This window comes from Triticum dicoccoides, chromosome 7A, assembly GCF_002162155.2.
Source record: "Triticum dicoccoides isolate Atlit2015 ecotype Zavitan chromosome 7A, WEW_v2.0, whole genome shotgun sequence".
In the NCBI taxonomy this organism is placed as follows: Eukaryota; Viridiplantae; Streptophyta; class Magnoliopsida; order Poales; family Poaceae; genus Triticum; species Triticum dicoccoides.
In genome coordinates, this window is record NC_041392.1 from 617840939 (window position 1) to 617846928 (window position 5990).

The window sequence follows — 5990 nt, forward strand, 5'->3', positions numbered from 1 at the left end:
GACAAGTGCGAGGAAATGCTCCCAGTGCTTATAGATGTCCAGCTAGCTAAAGGAAATGGTCAAATCAAACATATTCAAATTTGATTCGTGGGACGCAAATAAATCCTCTTGAATTTAATAATACCAAGATTATAAGATTAAAAATAATATAAAATAAAATATGATCGGCGTTTTATTTTAAAATAAGATTTATTGGTATACAAGAAGTAACTTGATTGGACATTATCTTACATCACTAGCCCCTTACATAGTTCCAGGCGCACCTTATATAGATTTTTATTTAAAAAAAAATCAAATTACTCTATAACTTGTTTGTGGTGAATATGGTCTAGTGTTCTACTCACGTATGAAGTTTCGTGAAGAAATGACCTAGATATTCTTCATTGCGCAAAAAAAAATATTGCAACTTCAAAAAATCTGAATAGTAACTTTTATATAGAAACCGGTTTTATTTTTTCTCGTCACATAAGACCATGGAAGTCATTTCTTCGCGAAACTTACACATGAGTATAACACTAGATCATATTTCGAACAAAAAGGTCTTCCTGTAAATAGTAGTATAAGCGTAAGAGATATATTTTGATGATTGTGTCAAATTAAAATATCAGTACTGATTAGCTTTTGTGTACATCCACGCATTCATGATCACAATCCAGCAGTACTACACGTTCTTGCCGGCGGGCACCGGGTTCAGTCAGCATAGACGCGGCCACTCGTCCACGGCGCCCCTGGTACCCATACCATTGAGCTGCAGCAACGACACCGACACATCGTCCTCGTCATCCAACAAACGGCGGTACTATCCAGGCGTGCGGCCGCCTTGGTGCCCGGACTACTTCCGCCACATCCACGCGGACATGGAGCCGTGGCGCGCGACGGGGATCACGCGGGACGCGGTGGAGCGCGCGCAGCCCCACGCCGACTTCCGGCTGCTGGTGGTGGCCGGGCGCGCGTACGTGGAGAAGTACCGCGACTCGTTCCAGACCCGGGACGTCTTCACGCAGTGGGGCATCCTGCAGCTGCTCGCCCGCTACCCGGGCCGCGTCCCGGACGTCGACATCATGTTCAGCACCCTCGACTCTGTCAAATAATCATGTTGCTTTAGCGAGCACGTAGGGAATAGTGCATGTTTGTTTCTGAGATTTAGCTTGCATTAGTTGAGTATAGGCTAGCACGTACACGTTCTGTCACGTCTAATTAGCATTTGTTTTTGTTAGCTAGTTTGTTAGCCACGAGCCGTAACTTGTGCGAGCCGTGCATGCATTTGCATGGGCCTGAGATGCATCCGTTTGCATCGGGCCGTTTCCTTCAGTCTAGCATCGCGTGGTAGACACGTTCAGGAGCTCGTGGTATGGCACGAGCTAACCGGATCGTGGCGCTTTGGTAGGATCCTTACCGGCCACGTTTTCCCTTCTGTAACCGAACAATGAGATATAAAGGAAGAAAAACCGAGGAGAAAATAGAACGGCACCAAAAAAATCTCTCATGTGTGTCTCATCGTTTTTCCTCCACCTGTACGCGTGTGTCTTCCGGCCTCTGATCCAACAATTGGTATACAGAGCCTGGTTGTGGCCGGAGACGAATCGGCGACGGTGTGTAGCGATGGGAGATCAGTCACCGAAGAAGAGCGACGCTGGTGACGGCGGAAAGTACACGCCGCCGAGCAAGAGGCTCGGAGCTAGCGGCTCCGGCGATGGGACGATCGTCGTGGCTGCGCCGGTGAGGAGCGTCGGAGTGCCGATCCAATACCCGCAGCTGACAGAAGGTAATTATCAGTTGTGGGCAGCGAAGATGAAGATCATCCTCAAGCCAATGGGCGTGTGGTCGGCGATCACCGGAGAAGACGTCGACGAGGCCAAGGATCAGGGAGCCATGGCTGCTATCTCGCAGTCCGTTCCCGACGACGTGATGATGTCCATCGTGGAGTACGAGTCGGCGAAGGAGGCTTGCGATGCTATCCGTACCATGCGCATAGGCGATGAGTGTGTGGTGCAGGCGCGCATCAGCCACTTGACAAGGCGCTTTGAGCGGCTAACCATGGAAGATGACGAAGAAGTCGGCGCGTTCGGGCGCCGACTCACCGCGCTCGTCGGAGAAATTCGAGCACTTGGCGAGAACTTGTAGGAGCACGCCGTTGTCAAGCGGCTGTTCGCGGCGGTCCCGGATCGCTTCCTGCCGATAATCGGGACAATCGAGCAATGGGGCGACGTCAAGAAGATGTCGGTCACCGATGCCATTGGGCGGCTGCGGGCGTTCGAGGAGAACGAGTCCGGGCGGCGCCAAGACCGCAGCGACGACGGCGAGAAGCTGATGCTGGTCTCGTGTGCAGAGCTGGAGGCCCTAATCCAGAAAGAAAAGAAGAAGGGAGAAGGGTCCAGCAGCAGCGGCAAGGACGGTGATGGGCGCGGTGGTGGCCGCGGCCGGGACGACGACATGAAGAAGGTTCGCGGCAAGTTCGACAAGTCCAAGATTACCTGCTTCAAGTATGGGGAGAAAGGACACTTCAAGTCTGAGTGTGAGGCGTGGAAGAAAGAGAAGGCGCTCCTAGTTGTTGCCAACGTCGACGACGAGCCGGCGCTGCTCATGGCTATGGCATGTGAGCTTGCGCCTTAGGTGGATGGCACCGCAGGTGTCTTTGAGCCTACAGAGATGGAGGCAGAGGGCGGCCATGCACTGGGAGGCGAGTCCTTCAAGCCCTCTGATGCATCGATGGAGGTTGAAACTGCTAAGGCCGAGGTCGCACGGCTACGCGGAGAGTTGGCCGCCGCTAATGCAAAGTTGCATGCCCTGTCTGACGAGTACATGACACAGGCTGAGGAGTTGGTACATGCAAGGGAGGAGAAGGCCAAGTTCTTGAAGATGCAGCGTGTGATCTGTGATGAGAATGGAAGACTCAGGGATCTGGTGGTACATGCAGCTGAAGCACCCATTCAAGTCAAGACGGCGCCGGCCGCAGGGAGTGCGGCAACGACGCTGCCGACGCCGGTCGTGAGGGCTGCTGTTACGACGCCGCCGTCGGCCGCGGCGACACTCGGCGTGAAGAAGCCGGGAGTGAAGATCAAAAGGAACAAGGGATGTCGGTCTGATATGCTCCTCACGGATGAGGGAAGTGAACTCGTTGAGAAGAGCAAGAACTTTGTGATGCTGAATGAGGAGAACGTCAAGCCTTTGTTGAGCATGGATGAATCAGCTGATGCATGGTGGCTTGATAGTGGTGCTAGTAACCACATGACTGGCTCACGGTGCAAATTCAAGGAGATAGATGAAAGCATCAGTGGCCATGTGAAGCTTGGAGATGGATCTACTGCTCTGATTAAAGGGAAAGGTTCAGTCATTGTTGTATGCAAGAGCGGTGAGCAGGTGCATCTGACGGAGGTATATTTTATACCGAGTTTATCTAGTAACATAATTAGTCTTGGTAAGCTGGCAGAGGATGGCAATCGTGTAGTGCTAGATGGTACATTCCTGTGGATTAGAGGCAGGTCTGGGAAGGTGCAGATGAAGATTAAGAGATCATCTAACCGACTGTACATGGTGCTACTCAAGACAGTTGTTGGTGCTGCTCATGTGTCATCAAGAAAACGGAGCCAAGAAGCTCTCAGACTCCAGCAGCAGCATCTCGAGATGGAGATGCCATCAGTGAACGGGGGTGTCACCCACCGCGGCGTCAGGTCAGGAGCATCAAGCAGCAACAAGATTAGGGAGTGATTGTCAGATAATCATGTTGCTTTAGCGAGCACGTAGGGAATAGTGCATGTTTGTTTCTGAGATTTAGCTTGCATTAGTTGAGTATAGGCTAGCATGTACACGTTCTGTCACGTCTAATTAGCATTTGTTTTTGTTAGCTAGTTTGTTAGCCACGAGCCGTAACTTGTGCGAGCCGTGCATGCATTTGCATGGGCCTGAGATGCACCGTTTGCATCGGGCCGTTTCCTTCTATCTAGCATCGCGTGGTAGACACGTTCAGGAGCTCGTGGGATGGCACGAGCTAACCGGATCGTGGCGCTTTGGTAGGATCCTTACCGGCCACGTTTTCCCTTCTGTAACCGAACAATGAGATATAAAGGAAGAAAAGCCGAGGAGAAAGTAGAACGGCACCAAAAAAATCTCTCGTGTGTGTCTCATCGTTTTTCCTCCACCTGTACGCGTGTGTCTTCCGGCCTCTGATCCAACAGACTCGCCCAGGGTGCTCGCCGCCGACTACCCGTCGCGGTCCGCCGCGCCGCCGCTCTTCCGGTACTGCAAGGAGGAGTCGCGGGAGCTGGCCATCCTCTTCCCCGACTGGTCCTTCTGGGGCTGGCCGGAGGTGAACGTCCGCCCGTGGGCGCCGCTCATGGAGGAGCTCGTCCGGGAGAACGCGCGCCTTCCGTGGCCGGACAGGGAGCCCTACGCGTTCTGGAAGGGCAACCCCGACGTGTCGGAGGTGCGCCAGGACCTGTTCCGGTGCAGCAACGACTCCGCCGCCGGCAAGGAGTGGAACGCGCGGCTGTTCAAGCAGGACTGGGACGCCGCCGGCCGGAACGGGTTCCGGGACTCGGACCTGACCAAGCAGTGCCGGTACAGGTACAAGATGTACGTGCAGGGGCACACGTGGTCGGTCAGCGAGAAGTACATCCTCGCGTGCGACTCGCCGATGCTGGCCATCGACACGCCCTTCAGGGACTTCTTCTCGCGGGGTCTCGTCGCCGGCAAGCACTACTGGCCCATCGACCCGGCCAACAAGTGCCGCGCCGTCAAGTTCGCCGTCGACTGGGGCAACGCCCACCCGGCGCCGGCGCGGCGCATGGGCGAGGAAGGCAGCGGGTTCGCGAGGGAGGAGACGGGCATGGACTACGTGTATGAGTACATGCTGAGCGTGTTGACGCGGTACAGCGCCCTGCTCGGCTGCTCCGGTACAAGCCCGCCGTGCCGGAGAAGGCCGTGGAGGTCAGCCTCGAGTCCATGGCCTGCCCCAGGCGCGGCCGCGAGCGGGAGTACATGATGGAGTCCAGGGAGAAGTACGTGGCCGTGGACGAGCCATGCACGCTGCCGCCGCCGTTCACGGTCGATCAAGTCAGGGAAATAGCCATGAGGGACGAGCAGGTGCGAAGCAAACTACTTCAGATGGTGCCACATTAGCTAGGCGGCATGTATGAAGCAGGTTTTACTTTTTATTTAAAAAAATTGTGGCCCTGACACATGTGATAAACAATTCAAAAAAATGAATAATGAAGCAGCTTTTACTTAGTTTATTACTACTTGACTTAGCTTAAATCGTCCATAAATTGTAGTGCAGTGATAGCCTGATAGGCGCCGCGGGTTCGGTTGCCTATCATTAGATCCCGCGCATGAGTGGCTTTGATTAGCCCGCGGATTAGGTGGCCGTCTTCCTCCTCCCCATTCCCGGGCCGCCCATGCTCGTCATCTCCTGTTGCAAAACCTCCGCCAAATTTCAGCCATCTCTTTGGTCCTCTCCCGACGATGCCCACCTCCTCTCAGTTCCTCCTCTCCCTCATCATGACCGCTTACCACCTTCACCTTGCCCTCGGCCACCAAGAGCCGCTCGTACTCAAGCTCGCGCCGGATGCGCTCTTCCATCTCCTCCTGCTCCCTCGCCAACCGCTCGAGCACGACGTGCTCGAGGAGCTCCTCCTGCCTCGGGCTCGATGACGCCTCGGCGCGGCGGCGCATCGGGCTCTACGGCACGAGGCGAGAGCTCCTCCTCCGGCTCCCTCTTCACCGGAATGAGCCGCGAGCTCGATGCGCCCGCGGACCAGGAGCCGGAGGAGGCGTGGCGGCGGCGGGCGAGCTCGCGATCAAACTCGTTCCAGCTCGTGGCGGTCGAACGCTAGTGGCGGCCGGCTACCGCGGTTGAGCCACCGACGCGCCCCCCACTTGCGCGCGGCGTCAGATCTGGCGCGGCGGCAGCGCTCCGCCTCATCCCCAGAGCTGTCCATGGCTTTCGCAGGCTTGCCGGCGGCGAGAAAACGAGCGGCGTGGTGAGAATCGAG

The 5990-nt window shown here is 55.3% G+C and overlaps 1 pseudogene; it reads left to right on the forward strand.

Annotated features, from left to right (window-relative positions):
* The first annotated feature begins 641 nt into the window (after window positions 1–641).
* Window positions 642–5118, forward strand: LOC119333707 (annotated as a pseudogene).
* The last annotated feature ends 872 nt before the right edge of the window (window positions 5119–5990 follow it).